The sequence below is a fragment of the Lissotriton vulgaris genome, chromosome 12 (assembly GCF_964263255.1).
Source record: "Lissotriton vulgaris chromosome 12, aLisVul1.2, whole genome shotgun sequence".
Taxonomy (NCBI): domain Eukaryota; kingdom Metazoa; phylum Chordata; class Amphibia; order Caudata; family Salamandridae; genus Lissotriton; species Lissotriton vulgaris.
Window position 1 is genome coordinate 53,540,424 of NC_141700.1, and position 18,059 is coordinate 53,558,482.

Here is an 18,059-nt window from a genome sequence, read left to right on the forward strand (position 1 = left end):
TCGCAAAATTTGCGATTCCTGAAATGCAATTGCAAAATAAGGAATTGCAAATTTGCGATTCCTTATTTTGCACCAGATTTTCCTTAATACCACATGGCCCCATAGTTGATTCACTGGCCCACGTCATAGGGCGAAACCAATGACAAGAGGGCCTGGTTAGAAGGCCTTTTACAGATAAAAGCGCTCCCTACCCCTCTCGACCCCCCAGCCCCAAACAAATGATTAGCCGGGCCTGGAAGAATCCTGCCCCTGGGGTTACGAGCTTTAAGTGCTCACATTTTCCGATACTTTTCTCGAGTTTAAGCAGAAACCGTAAGCGAGGCGTCCTTTGAAGACCACAGCAGGCCGCGGTAAGCGCCATCTGGTGGCCATTGCGTGGTACTGAAGAGTGAAAAGCACGCGGACAGCGCAGTGTATTCTTTTTTGCGTTTTTAAATAGCGCGGACTTTACCCGAAGGTGTCAGAGCGCTTCACAGTAGGAACAGAACTGATACATGAGTAGAAACATTACAAGTGAACAAATTACAAAAGCAAACGTTAAGTTACATGAGGCAAAACTGACAATTGTGAGCAAACAAAATACAAGAGGTAGCAAACGGTGCATTACAGGAGGAAAAAGTGACGTGTGTGCAGGTTACAACAGCGTACAAAGTACAATTAGAGCTATAATACTGCAATATATGGCAGACACTCAAGCACAAGAACAAACGTTACATAGGCCCTTGTGCAAGTATCTAAAGGAAACAAAATGTAAGAGGTAGCAAACAGTGTGTTACAAGAGAAAAGTGACGTGTGCATGTTACAAACGAGTACCAAACACAGGTAGAAGGATAATACTGCAATAGCTGGTAGAACACACTGGGAAGGCACTTCCACAGTCTGTAAGACAAGAGGTGGTGCGCAGCGTTGTTGTGCATTTCACAGTAAAGAGCGGAACTGCGGCGCGCTGCCCGCTTACAGGAACAGAGTAGTGCACTGCACAGTGGCGTAGTGTGCACTGCATAACGACGAGGAGGTCAGGGTGCACTGCACACTTCTAACAGAACTGAGGTTCATACTAGTGCACTGCACAGTGGCGTAATGTGCACTGCATGACTACGAGGAGGTCTGGGTGCACTGCGTACTCTTAACAGAACTAAGGTTCAGACCAGTGCACTGCACAGTGGCGTAATGTGCACTGCATAAAGACGAGGTGGTCAGGGTGCACTGCATACTGTTTACAGAACTGAGGTTCAGACCAGTGCACTGCACAGTGGCGTAATGTGCACTGCATGAAGACGAGGTGGTCAGGGTGCACTGCATACTCTTTACAGAACTGAGGTTCAGACCAGTGCACTGCACAGTGGCGTAATGTGCACTGCATGACGACAAGGAGGTCTGGGTGCACTGCATACGCTTAACAGAACTAAGGTTCAGACCAGTGCACTGCACAGTGGCGTAATGTGCACTGCATGACGACGAGGAGGTCAGGGTGCACTGCACACTTCTAAGAGAACTGAGGTTCATACTAGTGCACTGCACAGTGGCGTAATGTGCACTGCATGAAGACGAGGAGGTCTGGGTGCACTGCATACTCTTAACAGAACTGAGGTTCAGACCAGTGCACTGCACAGTGGCGTAAAGTGCATTGCATGAAGACGAGGTGGTCAGGGTGCACTGCATACTCTTTACAGAACTGAGGTTCAGACCAGTGCACTGCACAGTGGCGTAATGTGCACTGCATGACTACGAGGAGGTCTGGGTGCACTGCATACTCTTAACAGAACTGAGGTTCAGACCAGTGCACTGCACAGTGGCGTAATGTGCACTGCATGAAGACGAGGTGGTCAGGGTGCACTGCATACTCTTTACAGAACTGAGGTTCAGACCAGTGCACTGCACAGTGGCGTAATGTGCACTGCATGACGACGAGGAGGTCTGGGTGCACTGCATACTCTTAACAGAACTGAGGTTCAGACCAGTGCACTGCACAGTGGCGTAATGTGCACTGCATGAAGACGAGGTGGTCAGGGTGCACTGCATACTCTTTACAGAACTGAGGTTCAGACCAGTGCACTGCACAGTGGCGTAATGTGCACTGCATGATGACGGGAAGGTCTGGGTGCACTGCACACTCTTTACAGGACTGAGGTGCAGACCAGTGCACTGCACAGTGGCGTAATGTTCACTGCATGACGACGAGGAGGTCTGGGTGCACTGCACACTTCTAACAGAACTGAGGTTCATACTAGTGCACTGCAAAGTGGCGTAATGTGCACTGCATGATTACGAGGAGGTCTGGGTGCACTGCATACTCTTAACAGAACTAAGGTTCAGACCAGTGCACTGCACAGTGGTGTAATGTGCACTGCATGAAGACGAGGTGGTCAGGGTGCACTGCATACTCTTTACAGAACTGAGGTTCAGACCAGTGCACTGCACAGTGGCGTAATGTGCACTGCATTACGACGAAGTGGTCTGGGTGCACTGCATACTCTTAACAGAACTGAGGTTCAGACCAGTGCACTGCACAGTGGCGTAATGTGCACTTCATGAAGACGAGGTGGTCAGGGTGCACTGCATACTCTTAACAGAACTGAGGTTCAGACCAGTGCACTGCACAGTGGCGTAATGTGCACTGCATGACGACGAGGAGGTCTGGGTGCACTGCATACTCTTAACAGAACTGAGGTTCAGACCAGTGCACTGCACAGTGGCGTAATGTGCACTGCATGAAGACGAGGTGGTCAGGGTGCACTGCATACTCTTTACAGAACTGAGGTTCAGACCAGTGCACTGCACAGTGGCGTAATGTGCACTGCATGACGACGAGGAGGTCTGGGTGCACTGCATACTCTTAACAGAACTAAGGTTCAGACCAGTGCACTGCACAGTGGCGTAATGTGCACTGCATGACGACGAGGAGGTCTGGGTGCACTGCATACTCTTAACAGAACTAAGGTTCAGACCAGTGCACTGCACAGTGGCGTAATGTGCATTGCATGAAGACGAGGTGGTCAGGGTGCACTGCATACTCTTTACAGAACTGAGGTTCAGACCAGTGCACTGCACAGTGGCGTAATGTGCACTGCATGACGACGAGGAGGTCTGGGTGCCCTGCATACTCTTAACAGAACTGAGGTTCAGACCAGTGCACTGCACAGTGACGTAATGTGCACTGCATGACGACAAGGAGGTCTGGGTGCACTGCACACTTCTAACAGAACTGAGGTTCAGACCAGTGCACTGCACAGTGGCCTAATGTGCACTGCATGACTACGAGGAGGTCTGGGTGCACTGCATACCCTTAACAGAACTGAGGTTTAGACTAGTGCACTGCACAGTGGCGTAATGTGCACTGCATGACGACGACGAGGTCTGGGTGCACTGCATACCCTTAACAAAACTGAGGTACAGACCAGTGCACTGCACAGTGGCGTAATGTGCACTGCATGACGACGAGGAGGTCTGGGTGCACTGCATACCCTTAACAGAACTGAGGTTCAGACCAGTGCACTGCACAGAGGCGTAATGTGCACTGCATGACGACGGGGAGGTCTGGGTGCACTGCACACACCTAACAGAACTGAGGTTCAGACCAGTGCACTGCACAGTGGCGTTACGAATACTAATGCCCCCCCCCCCCACACTGCAAATTGCGTAGCCCCCCCCCCCCATATCTTCATCGGCCTTGGGCTGAATGGGGACCCTTCAGGGTGAAGGTGCTGCAGCTGAGGGGTCACACCGATAACACGACTAGTGTTGAGTTCACTAGGGCTGTGATGGTGCACTGCACAGCGATTAGCATAGCACGCACACTGCGCAGTGGGTGGGATGCATAGTGACGGCCATGGCTATACCGCGCTGCACAGTGAGAAGGGCACCGACCAGAGATGGCGCTCTCTGTGAAACCAATGAACAGCTCTAGGCTCGGGAGCTATGCCCCGTGATGATGGTGACAGCACCGCACTACGCACTGCTGAGGAGGATTATAGCGCCCTACACAGGGATTGGCGTGACAAAGGCGCACTGTGCAGCCATGATGTAGACGGTATAAAAGACTGCAAGCCCCAGAATGCAGCGGGTTTGTAAAGCAACAAAAAAAAGCCCGACTGAGTCCGATATTTTTTAGACAGGTTTACCCCACCCTCTGCCTGGTCCCGCCCGCGATGCCTACCTGCCCCCCACCCCCCCCTCCCCGCCCATTCCCTTCCCTCAGCACCCCGAGCGGGCACCTGGTATGTCGCCCTCAGGGTCACGCACTCCTCTCTAGGGCACCGTCTGAGGGTGCCCACCTGGCTGCCTGCCCTCGGGGTCACGCTCTTGTGGGTGCCCACCTGGCGCCCTCCTTCCAGGGTCACGCTCTTAGTGTGCCCGCGCAGACACCACGGGATATTTAAAGCCTTGCGGGAACAGCTGTGTTAACAGTCGGGGCCGAAGACACCAGACACCCACTCCACAAGCCTCAGAGCCCTACGCACTTCTCAGATACCCGTGCACAGCGTGTGCACTTCTGAGACACCCGTGCACTGCTTGCACACTTCTCAAACACGTGTGCAGTTTTGGCACTTCTCAGACACCCAGGCACTGCTTGTGCACTCTTGGACACACGTGCACTGCTTGTGCACTTTTCAGACATCCATGCACTGCTTGTGCACTTTTCGGACACCCGTGCACTGCTTGTGCACTTTTCAGACACCACTGCACGGATTGTGTACTTCTGAGGCACCTGTGCACTGCATGAGCACTTCTCAGACACTATGCACTGCTTAGGCACCTCTCAGACACCTGTGCAGTGCATACGCACTTATGACACCCTTGCACTGCTTGCACACTTCTCAGACACCTGTGCACTGCTTGGGCACTTCTCAAACACGTGTACACTGTTTTGGCACTTCTCAGATACCCAGGCACTGCTTGTGCACTTCTTGGACACACGTGCACTGCTTGTGCACTTTTCAGACACCACTGCACGGATTGTGTACTTCTGAGGCACCTGTGCACTGCATGAGCACTTCTCAGACACTATGCACTGCTTAGGCACCTCTCAGACACCTGTGCAGTGCATACGCACGTATGACACCCTTGCACTGCTTGCACACTTCTCAGACACCTGTGCACTGCTTGGGCACTTTTCAAACACGTGTACACTGTTTTGGCACTTCTCAGACACCCAGGCACTGCTTGTGCACTTCTTGGACACACGTGCACTGCTTGTGCACTTTTCAGACACCACTGCTTGTGCACTTCTCAGACATCCATGCACGGATTGTGCACTTCTGAGACACCTGTGCACTGCATGAGCACTTCTCAGTTACTATGCACTGCATGCGCACTTCTCAGACACTGTGCACTGCTTAGGCACCTCTCAGACACCTGTGCACTGCATGCGCACTTCTCAGACACTATGCACTGCATGCACACTTCTCAGACACTATGCACTGCATGCACACTTCTCAGACACTATGCACTGCATGCGCACTTCTCAGACACTATGCACTGCATGTGCACTTCTCAGACACTATGTACTGCATGCGCACTTCTCAGACACTGTGCACTGCTTAGGCACCTCTCAGACACCCGTGCACTGCATGCGCACTTCTCAGACACTATGCGCTGCATGCGCACTTCTCAGACACTATGCACTGCAAGCACACTTCTCAGACACTATGCACTGCACGCACACTTCTCAGACACAATGCACTGCATGCACACTTCTCAGACACTATGCACTGCATGCGCACTTCTCAGACACTATGCACTGCATGCGCATTTCTCAGACACTATGCACTGCTTAGGCACCTCTCAGACACCCGTGCATTGCTGCACAAATCTAATCCTATCTCATTTTTAGGTACCCCCCCCCCCCCCCCAAGAACATCTTCCTGGAGGCTATCTGGCCACCCTAACTTTCAGATGGTTTCTTCCCAATCAGACCAGCAGTGTCTTACTTGCACAATCTGAATTTCTAGGGTTCCGCCTAAAGTGTGGCCTTTGAGTGCCCCCCCCCCACCCTCCTAATCTGACCTACAGAGGGGTTCCTTCTGAAATCTCTCCTTTTGTGGGTTTCACCCACCATCTACCTTTCATGGGTCCACCCCTCCAGTCTGAACTTTTGTTCTTGCCCTTTCTAACTTGCAGGAGGTCCGTACCCAGTGTGCCCTTCCAGGGGCCCCCATTAGATAATCACAGCCCCACGTTTAAGGGGGCTCTCCCCAATTTGACCCTCATGGATGTCTCCTCATTGTGCCCTTCACTGGTGCCTTGCTCAGTATGGCCATCAGGGGGCGGATTTTCCTCGCATGTCACTCATGGGGGATCCTTTCTTCATCAATCTTATATTCAAAGAGTTCTTGACACCGAGGGTTTCTCATCGAATCACAAACACTGGCCTGCCCCCCTCATTGTGGTCGTCATTTTTTATTTTCAACACAATGTAGCTTTGAGGGGGGTCACCTCCGATTGAGAGGGTCTAGTGCTTTCTGCCTCAGCCTGACTTTGAGGCGATTCCTATCCATGATGCCATTGCATGGGATCATTCCCTCCCCTCCAGCCAGGCTTTCATGGGGTCCTTGCATGAACTACAAGAAGGCCTGGGTTACAACAGCGCCCCCTCAGTCCGCTCCTGCCTCTCCCTATCATGTGCCTCGATGGGACAATGCATGCACATTAAACCCAGAGCCGTTGGCTTTGCCTGGGCTTGGTTTTCTTTTTGCTTTTTAAATGTATGGAATATTTGCGGTTATACTTTTAATGGCCTTTAAGATGAGTTGCTGCTGCATGTGTGCATTTGTGCGCGTGGGCAAGAGGGCCACAAGTATAGAATTAAGTTGTCATTTCCTCTATTCTTGAATTCTTGCACTTTTATTAGAATATTACATTTTTAAAGATGAAGGTATTGTAAAAACTATTTCTCACTGAAGCGTGTCTTTATTTTCTTTCCACATTAGATTTATGTTCTTTGAAGCGTTTTACAAGTTCACTTTTACTGACATGTTTTCCTTGAAATCCATTCCACTCCTCTGGGGAGGTTCCCGAGGTGACGCGCTGTGTCCATAGCTGGGCCATATGGATTCCTTCTATTTGGATTTCTGGTGCCCTTTCTCTGCCAGTGCAGGGTTCACACGACTGAGCGACAGCACAGACTCCCTGCACACAAGACCCCCAAGAGACATCCCACAAAGGGCGCACCTTGAATGTCCTTTGGGTGGGAAGGTAATATGGCCAGGCACCTGGATGCACAATACCAGATATTCATTGGGATTCAAAGTTACAAATGTAATAATCAGGGCAGCACCCCACTTATTAGTGATTGATCACACTGGTCTCACAATTTTCATGTTTGTGAGAACACAACCTATTCGCCTTGTAGATTCAAACAGACCGCGCCGTCATGACATTATATAACTATGGTAACAATGAATCCAATCGACTCTTACCTAAAAATTACAATGTTCCAGATACCAATGTATTGTAGAACTTCATCATCTAATATCTAAAAGAAATATCAGTCAATACTACACATGCAGTTAGCACGCATGCCTTTACCACGCATGTTTTACAACACGTCCTTTACAACATGTTGTATTACATCATGGTACTTTATGATACACTGTCCGTGGTAATGATTGACATATATATATATATATTACTCCCAGCATTCCCTCTAAACTTCCACTTAAGGCGAAAAGAGAGAGACGGGCCACAAGGATCTGGCAGGAAGATATTTTATTAGACCTCCTTCCTCTCTGCGACGCGTTTCGAGCACAGAAGTACTCTTGATCACACAGATATATATATATATATATATATACACACACACACGTATACATATATACACACACACACACAAAAACATTTACACATGCATGTTTATATGTATCATATATATATATATATTTTATATATATTTGATTTGGGGGGGTTTACACCCCCAAACCCGCATTTTTACATTTTTTTCTACTTATGTTTTGGTGCTAACCCTCAATCCCTACCTTTTTATCCCCTACCTCCTTCTACAATTTCCTGCACCTTAACCCTAAAAACATCCTACCTCCCTTTATCACAACACACTCATGATGAACCCTTAAAGCTCCTTACCTCTCTTTACCACTTCCCGCCCCTGAACCCTAAAATCCCCTTTACCACCCTTACTACCCTGTACCCACCTCGAAATCTCTCTTTTTTAACTTTAAAACCATTATAATCCTGAGACCTAACCATCTCTTAAATGTTTTTACTCTTTAAACTGGCATTTAATTATTTCATTATGACGTTAAAAAATACTTATCTGAGTGGTAAAGTATCATGTGGTAAAGTACCAAATAGTACTGCATGGTATTTGCCTGTGTGATACTAACCTGTGTGGCATGTGCTGTGGGGTAAAGTCTGCAGGATAAGTAGTATGTATCACCCAAAAATTATCATAACGTGCGTCCAAAGGTGGGAAAAAGGATCTTGTGATTTTTTAAAATCCAAATTCCTGAAATGATCTTAACAAATCTTAAATTCTGACAACATATAAAGTCACAGCCGACACGTGTTTCGCAAGTATAATTCCGCATTTTCAAAGCTAATCTATCATATACTATTTTGTTTCTATGTTCATTGGATACAATACAAGTTATGAAGTGCAAAAAGAGATCTCTCAATAAATCCACTTCAATACTGAGCTTTTGTGATTGGCCTAGTCTGTGAGAATGACTGATTGTTTGCTACCTATGGACACCCCCCATTGTATGATCACTTTTGTATATTTGTTTATAAACTACACAACAGATTGTAATCTTGGATAATTAAATAATTTTTACCACATTGGTATAATGTCCAGACTCTGTATGAATCTATACGTCTAATAAATTGTGTTATTACTCACATGAAAATTTCTCTACAAGTGTGAAATATTATTATTAAGAGGGGTGCTCCTCTAAATACTTAATTATTTTTGGCCTATCTTGAGTCACCTCCCAAAGCGCATCCGGTCTTCCTCCATTTCTGTTACAGTGGAGGAGTAATTCAGATTTTTGGCCTCAGCACAGAGAAACTGCATTCTCAGACTTTCTTTTACGGGGCTATGGGGATGAATTTGGTTAATGGTTAGATCCAAGTTTGCACATTGGTTGTATAATATAGTTTTACTTACTCCATGTTTTAGTTTGTCTCTATGTTGGACTCAAGATCCTCATTTGCGCTTTGAATATTTTGGGGAATTTCGTTTTCCGCAAAAGTTGCTTCACAAGAGATATGAAACTATGAGTAACTTTTGCAATCTTGCTGCCGGTGGCCTTTCTGTTGGTTAAATTCATATCTTTCAAAGTCTGTGAATAACTTTGTTGTGCCTAGAAATTTGCAGTAAAATGCTTTAGACCTTGCTGTGTGACTTGCATCTGCTACTCTTCCTTTGACTTCAGTGGACTGTTAGATTGTGTGGAGCAGCCGGGTGTAAAGGGTGATGCCTTATTTATTTACCACTTCTTACGCACAGAGTTGGTGTCAATATCTCCTGGGGTGTTTTCTGTGTGTGACAGTGTGTGTGTCTTGCAGCATCGAAGAGTGCCTCATAGCTGCTGTTGTATAATCTGAGCATGGTGGTTTGAATTCTGTTTTGCTGACTCTTTAACTGAGGTCATTAATAATCCATCCATTGTTTTATGAATTGAAAATCACTGAGCAGCAGTCCCTGGTAGCACATGTTGGCGTCAGTCTCACTGTGATATATATATATTACCTTGTTAAGAGCTTACAATATTTTAGTTTTATGGCACGATGATGGTGTGCATATCTAAATCTGAGTCGCCGCCGGGCTGGAGCTGGCTGGAGCGTAACCATCAAATAGATTTCCTAAAATCAGAGCTAAAGCCCCCTATCTTGACCTAGTGGAGGTAAGAAATGACTTCCTAATCAGATCTCTAGGCTTACTCTCCGGCACCAAACAGTGAGTTACCTGTATAAGAAAATAATTCAATGACCGACCTTTGCGTTGGATCACTGAAGCCCTGTGCTGCTCTCCGGGCACTGTATCGCGTCTGTGCAATTCCTCGTACCCTCATCCATCCGGACTAGTGCACGTCGCCCTGAGTGGGCAGAGAGGTGACCAACCTTCCAGCTCCGGATGCTGTACACACTTGTTCTAAGATCCATGGCTGGTGCCCTGTATTGCATCTTCTCGATACTGTTTGAGGTACACAGGCTCCTGATAACATTCGCTATGTAGAGGAAGGACATGTGATCTGTGGCAAAGCATTGCACAAAGCAACCATCCCTCGTCCGGTGAGCAAGCAAATTCCTAAACGCAAGGGGTGGATAAGCCACACTATCGAGACACTGGAACCCAACACCACAATGGTGCTGCACTGTGGACTCGATCTGCTGCTACAACACCGCCATCATAGTGACACTGGGACTCCAAATGAAGCCACAACACGTCACTCATGATGTACTATGGACCTCATCTGAGCCTGCACAGTATTACCCGTGGTGTACTAAGGACTCCACCTGAGGCCACCACACTCGTGAATGTATTATGGATTTTATTGGGGCTATAGCATCACAATCATGGTGTACTCTATAGGCTCCATCTGAAACTACAACACAGCACTCAAGGTGTACAATAGACTTCTTCTGAGTTTAATACCTGCACCTATGGCGGACTATACACTGTATCTGAGATTTCAGCACCACAAATATGCTACTACTCCACTCTGGGGCTTGTAATCCTGGTTTTCTAATGGAATGAATAGTCTGGAATCCCAGAATGCCAAGGAAAAACAGAACCTGGAAAGGATGAGTTACTCATTTATGGAACTGGGAAATTCGAGAACTCTTCTAGGTCTGATACACAAAGAATTTGCTGTCACTTACATCATGGAAAGTACTAAAAGTCAAGAGTACTACAGGTACAACAAGATCAGGCCCACGAGGCTAGTGCTTCTTTCTTTCCCCTATCCACCATTTTCCTCTCCTCGTCAGACCCCGTTCAGGAGGCCATGGGGCAGGCACGAGTTACTGGGCCACAAACGTGGGTCTTGCTGTCTTACCACTGTGCTGTCCATGGGTGTGCCCCATTAGGACTGTGCACACTGGGCCGAGTAGAACTCTTGCTGCACTTGGGTCTCAGCAGTAGCGAGGGCGAGCTGTCACCGGAGGTCAGGGTGGGGTTACTCAGGCTCAAGATTCAATACCACCCCACCATCGCTGCAATACGACCAATGTCCAACACAGGGCTTCTCTTTACAGAAAAGACAAGTACTGTATTCCACAAAAAACATAGAATTCCATTACACAATGAATAATGCACAGCAGTGGCGTAGCAAGGGGTGGGGTGGGCGGTCCGCCCCGGGCGGCACGAGTTTTGGGGGCGGCGGCGGCTCTAACCCCCCACTCTTCAGCATGGCTGCGGGCGGCAAAGGCAGGGACCCCCACGGGCGGCAGAGTGCCTAGCTACGCCACTGATGCATGGACACCCAGTTTACAGGTGCACCTCTTTGTGTTGTAGGGCCCTCTGCCGACTAGTCCTCCACCTACCCATCGAGGGTCCCCTGTCTCCGGGCTTTCGCTCCCTCAGGTTCAGCGTTTAGGTCGATCCGCGAGTGCAGCTCGTACTCCCACCTGCCGCTGATCCAGTCTAAGCACTCACTCTCTCAGGCCTAGGCCCGTTTAGTCTTCCACCAAGTGCGTAATAGCAGAACGGGCAGGGTTCGGCCTTCCTGTTGCAGGGGGATCTCACCGGCAACAGGAGCCTGCCTACAGGCGCACCAGACGCAAGCCTTCTCAGAAGCCACTTGGTGACTGGCCCGGAGCACCTGGCAGCAGGTATCGGCAGGCTCCAGGTGCCTGGCAGCTACGACTGGAATAAATGATGGTGGTCGCACTGTCCGATCTGGCAGTACCACAAGACCTTTGGAATACTTGATTAGCGAGTCTCTGTCGGACAGACCCTACGCCAGAGTCAATTACTGCAGTTCCTTCCATGAATTGCTACTTCTGCAGGGTTGAAGCTTCCTTCCCTTGCTCACAGGTAGGTTAACCTGATACCCAAGATAGACCAGTAATTCCTCCTTCAGATCAGACTCTAGGCGATGTTCTGCCTCTGGGGCATTGGCTGTCAGTGCGAGAACAACCCATGGATGTGTTGTAGTCCTTAAGTACTCTACGGAGTACCGCCTCCTTAGTAGGGGGGACCACAACAAGGAACAAGGATGGGTCTTGAGCTCCCATCCTTACACCAACCTCTCAGACGGAGGATATGTGTTCCAGGTCAGCTTCCTTGGAACCAATCTGGGTCAGTACGGCTTACATGTATCCTGGCCAGGCCACCGTCCAGGCCTGGCCTCTGTCTGCAAGGATGCTCTGCCCAGCAGGACAGTCTCCAGATGAAGGGCCCACCACAGAAGTACAAATAGGTGAGAGTAGGTTGCAGCCAGCTATTTATGACCCCTCCACACAGAGATCACAAAGAGACAAGATTCAAGACCCCTGCAAAGAGCTTCTTTCCTTACCAATAAGGACGGGCGCGGGTAAAAACCAAACGTATCAAGAAACCCAGAGCAGGGGGTCACTCTTTTTCACACCTTGCAGCAACACACTGGAATGAACTTCCACTAGAACTTCGGCTCACCTTGCATTTAGGAAAAAAACAAAAAACGCATTTGTTTCCTAAGATCTGACTTGTTATCTAGAGACCCTCCCTCACTTAAGACGTGCTCTCCTTAGCGCCGTGATATCCCTATGGATGAATGTTGCGCTCTATAAATAAATAAATAAAATAGATGTATCAGGCCTCAACCTGTACCCCAGCGCAATCTTACAAACGGCAGCTGCAGTCAGTCAATCACAGCCCCATGTATCAGTTAGGTCCCTGGCACGTCTAAGGAAAGCCTGTCTCTTCTTGCCCCACCATGGCATCTGTGCGCCCCCCCTCCGACCTAAGAGATGTCAGTGTTACAGCTAGGCTGTCTAGAGCAGGCAACCTCTCCTCCATCTTGCACTCTGGGTGTCCAGGATGGAACCTCCAGGCGTGTATCACATGTGCATGCCACGCTATCATGTCTAGCACACACGTTCAGAATTCCGGGTTCATCATGAGAAGTGGAACTTTTTACAAATGGGCCTGTAACTACACATATTGTGCCACCATCACGCTCCAGGCATGAAACCCACGACAGGGGCGGTATTCCTGTCACAATGAGGGTGTGCTTGATGGGCCTCCTCTCAGTAAAGGACTAGGTCTTAAAGCTGTCATTGTACAAAGACCGGGCCTAGGTGAATGCACAGACACAGGATTAGTGTCTCACATAACCAAAAATCAATCAACAGGGCAAGGGACATGACCGTACTTCATGCAGGGGGCATTCCCGTCCCAACACCTTCTGTTCTATTTTCTCGTCCAACCTCCCCCCGTTACACTCCTATCATTTTAGGTCGAGGGACCGTAGCTTTCACGCAGTGAGGGGCGGAGTCCCGAAGAATTCATGTTTTGGAGTTAGGGGCTTTGAACCCGCCTCTCTCCTCTATTCTCCTCCATTGGCTGGCTTCTTAAACGGAGGCCAGCCATTGGAGGAGAAGGGAGTCACTCCAATAAAGCCCCGTCTCTTTCGGATTCGGGGGCGTGTTTTTTTCGTTCTTTAGCCCTGTGACGTCACCCGTCACTCAGAACGCCTAAACACGCCCCCTGAATCCGAAATTCGCAGAGCTTTGATTCAGCCATTTCTGCCCGACCGCCGCCGCCGGAAGAAGTCCCGGCGTGGGGATCCCCCCCATCGGGTGCTCACCCCGCTGTATATTTAAATTTTAAAATTTTATAATATTTAAAGAGGGAGCCTACCCCTCATCAGCCCCGCATTACTGCCGCAGCCCGAAAATCGCCGCTGCCGGCCCGGGTTCCTCTGAGAGGTGCTCTGCCCGCCTCCAAACTCCAGGGCCGTGCTGCGATTGGTTACCGCAGCTGCGACCCGGAAGTACAGTGGGCCAAGCAGGAAGCGGACCGGAGGTGTCCCCGCACTCCTTCCCGGCAAGGAGAAGAAGCCCGTCCCCAGCCGCCTCCGACCGGAGAAGCCCAGCAGCCCTGCCCGCGGCAGAGAGGAGCCGATTCCATCTTCCATTGGCCATCTAACTCCAGAATCTGTGACCTACACAGTGTCTATCCGTAATTTGCTTCTCTGATATGTACTTTAAGCAATTTATAAACTGTACTGAAGTATGCTCCGTTCATGCCTCTTCTGAGTCTGCGCAAAATCACTCTCAGCCCATCTCTTGACTCAACTTGTGCTGAAGCACTTCTATCCCTCGTTATTTTCACTGACGCACCGATAGTTTATTCCTGACCTGCACCTGTGATCTGTACCCTAACACTTCTTTCCCATCCCTTATTGCAGCATATGATGTGTACTGAAGGACTCAGCCTGTAATATAAGAGCGAAAAAAGGGGGGATATGGTACCACGATGACCCAAGGGTTCAGTGCTGATTCACCACTGTGTCTCCCGGCCGTTACTCACCTGAGCCTGTGATCTGGCCATGAAGTATTCACTGTCCACTTCTCACCTGAATCTGTGAGCTGGCATTGAGCACCCTTTGTCTATCACTGACCATAACCTGTTCTGTGGTAGAGCATGCAATGTTCATCCCTCACCTTAAACTTTTGATCTGCCCTGAAGCAGTCACTGTCCTCCCCTCAACTGAATATTTGATCTGGCCTGAAGCATCCATGGTACATACCTTACCTGTATCAGTGATCTTGTCTGGAGCACTGAATGTCTATCCGTCACCTGAGCCTATCATCTTCCCTGAAGCACTAGCTGTATTTCAGCTGAACCTGCGTTCTCGCCTGGAGTGCTGTCTGTAACCGGAACTTGTCATCTGCCCTGAGACACTCGTTGTCCATCTTTCACCTCAGCCTTTGATTTGCCTTGAAGCACCCATTGTAATTCCCTCCTTTGAACCTGTGATCTGGCCTGCATCACCTGAACCTGTGATCTACCGTGGAGCCCTGACTGTCTGTCCGTCACCTGAACCTGTGATCTACCGTGGAGCCCCGACTGTCTGTCCGTCACCTGAACCTGTGATCTGCCCTGGAGTGCAGGCTGTCTGTCCTCCACCTGAACCTGTGATCTACCCCAGAGCCCTGAATCTGTCCCGCACCTAAATCTGTGATCTACCCTGGAGCACTGACTATCTATTCCTCACATGAATCTATGATCTACCTCGGAGCCCTGACTGTCTGTCCGTCACCTGAACCTGTGATGTGCCCTGGAGCCCTGACAGTCTGTCCGTCACCTGAACCTGTGATCTACCCTAGAGCCCTGACTGTCTGTCCCGCACCTAAATCTGTGATCTACCCTGGAGCCCTGACTGTCTGTCCCTCACTTGAAACTATGATCTACCCCGGAGCCCTGACTGTCTGTCCCTCATCTGAACCTGTGATCTACCCCGGAGCCCTGACTCTCTGTCCCGGACCTAAACCTGTGAACCGCCCTGGAGTGCTGGCTGTCTGTCCTTCACCTAAACCTGTGATCTACCCTAGAGTGCTGGCTGTCCATCACCTGAACTTGTCATCTGCCCTGGAGCCCTGGCAGTCTGTCCGTCACCTGACCCTGTGATCGGCCTGGAGTGCAGGATGTCTGTCCTCCACCTGAACCTGTGATCTACCCTAGCCCTTCTAACTATCAACATTGATACCTACTTGCTGAAAGGCACTTCGACACCTCCTCTGGGGTAGTATGCGATGTATGAATACAATTATAATCCTCGGTAGACTTGGTCCGTAGCACACTCACTACATATTCCGTGACTTGGTGGTCGCCAGACGTTCTCACCTGAGCCCAGCCCACCATCCCTTTCCAGCAGTGTGTTGGTGGATCTGTGCTGCTTCTTGTCAGCCTCTGTCTCTTACCCTGGGTTCTGTCATGGCTGTGCCCGTCTTGCTTACTTGTGTTGCCTCTGGCCTTCCTTTCTAGCTGTTGCCTCCACATCAGTCTGTCTTACCTCTTTGCAAAAGCCCCTGTTGGTGGCTGCTGCTACCATGACGAGGCCCTACCAGGGCCAGGATGTCGTCTATCGGCGTGGGTAAGGACCACAGTGTGCGGACCAGACTTTCCACATGTGCTGATCTCTTCCTAGTCCTTTCTGCACTATATCATTGTTCTGCCTGACCCCACAGATTCCCATAGTGACATGCTCATATAGTGTCCTACGTTACACTGGGTAGGCCTCTTTGTGAGACGCATAAAATCCACGGGGCACGGTGGCTGGGGTGCCACCACAGAAGCTTGCGATTTGCATTTGCGAGCGATTAAGCTATTGGCATTGTAAATGACAATGCCATTTATTTAACGATTAAGCTATTGGCAATGTAAATGACAATGCCATTTATTTATGATTAAAAAAAAAGTCATGAGCAATGCCAATAGCTCTACCTTTAATAATGCCGAGACCATTGCATTGTAAATGCTTGTTTGTCTTCTTTTTCCCTGGCCTCTTTGTTTTTTGCTCTCTTTCTATTGTTTCTCGGGTCTTTCGCCCTCTTCCCTCCTATTCTTTTCATGCAGATCCCAACACACTGCTTGTTCTCCCGGTTCCCATTACTCACTGCTGTGTCTTTCCTCACGTTTTCATTTATTTCAACTCCTTCTCCTCTTTCCTTCCCTGCCGCCTCCTGCCTTTCTCAGTTGCTCCCCTCTCCATCCAGCTTCTCTCCTCCATCCTCTCCTGCTCATCCTGTTTTTGTCTCGTCCCTCGCTATGCTCCTCCTCTCTCCAGCATCTATTCCTTTCGCTGCTTCTCCCTGACGTTTCCTATTCAATTTCCTCCCTGCTATTTTCTTTCTCGGTGTTTTATTTTTCATTCTTTCTCTCCTCCCCTTTTCCTCCGATCTTTTGCCTCCCATTTTCCTCCTTCTCCTCCCATTTCCCTTTTAATACCTCCTTCTTTCCGCCCCTTTTCCTTTCTCTCCTCCCAGCTTTCCCTTCCCTCCTCCCATGTCCATTGGCCCCCCTTCTCTCCTCCCATCTTTCCCCTTCGCTTCTCCCTCCCATTGTCACTCGACTCTTCCTTTCTCTCCTCCCCTTTCCCTCCGCCGCCCCTTTGGTAGCCCCGCCCCCTTCCCCCTCCTTTACATCTCTCGTTTTCCTCTGGTTTTCCTCTCTCGCCCCCTCCTCTCTCCCCTCCCCCTGCTGCTCCCTCCTCTCCTCGTTCTCGCCTCCTCCCCCCCCCTTCCCCTCTTTTCTTCACTCTCCGTTTTTTTCTCGGATTGGAAACTTGTGTTTTTTCGCCTCCTTTGTGCCTCGCTTCGCCCCCCGGCTCTGGTGCTGAGACCGGGGCCCGGAGCATCGGTTCGGTCCAAGGATCTCGGTTCGGGCCCCGGGTGTCGACCCCCGTGGACCCTCCCAGCGCCGCGGACCCCCGGATCTTTGCGCACCCTTGGATCATTCTGGGAGACCAGTGGATTGCACCGATCGGGCCTCGGATTCACCGTAGGGTCTGATCCGGTGGGCTCGGCGGGCCTTGATGGGGCTGCGGCGGCCATAGCGTGGGATGGAGACCCGGCATGTGACGGTGAGTGTCCGACCCCCTGCCCGGAGCCTCCATTAGCATCATTAACCTTTATCTGAACAAAGACCCCCCACCACCACCAAGGGTACCACCCCCCTCCCTGCCTGCATGCAGGCTCCGCCCCCGCAGACCCCCGCCAGCATCACTCCCACTCCTGATGTCTTCCATGGAGGCTTGTCCTATTAGCCATGAACCCCTCACCCCATTACCGCGAGGGGACCCCATAAAGAAGCCAGGACCGCGCATCAGCTTTTAGACCCCCCCCCCCCCCCCCCCCCGTACATCACCGGCGCCGGGGCTGTGTTCATACTATGCGTTGAAATGTCCTGATTTTTGACACCTCGAATGTAACCCGCTGATTGCAGCGCCCAGAAACCCGAGGCACGAGGGTGCCTGGGCACCCTGGCTCGAGCTCCTCCTATTAGCAGAGATGAAAGGGGAGCCCTGGTGTCTGTGGTTTGGAGGGGGCTGCCTGTGTGTTGTGAGGCGGGGGTAATCGGAACAGGGGCAGCGGGGCCCGTGGGAGTAGAAATG

At 50.0% G+C, this 18,059-nt stretch overlaps 1 protein-coding gene across 8 annotated transcripts in view; it reads left to right on the plus strand.

Moving 5' to 3' along the window:
- The window catches only part of PTPRS (protein tyrosine phosphatase receptor type S), a 521,512-nt gene that overhangs the window by 124,987 nt on the left and 378,466 nt on the right, over positions 1–18,059 (plus strand). For 6 of the 8 annotated variants that reach the window (XM_086947044.1, XM_086947047.1, XM_086947048.1 and 3 more), the window contains exon 1: positions 17,393–17,528. The exons of 1 other annotated variant lie outside the window; for it this stretch is intronic. The gene's annotated coding sequence lies outside the window, so the exon portion shown is untranslated. Of the gene's footprint in view, positions 1–17,082; positions 17,529–18,059 lie in introns of those variants that run through there. One more of the 8 variants, XM_086947049.1, reaches the window with a different exon arrangement.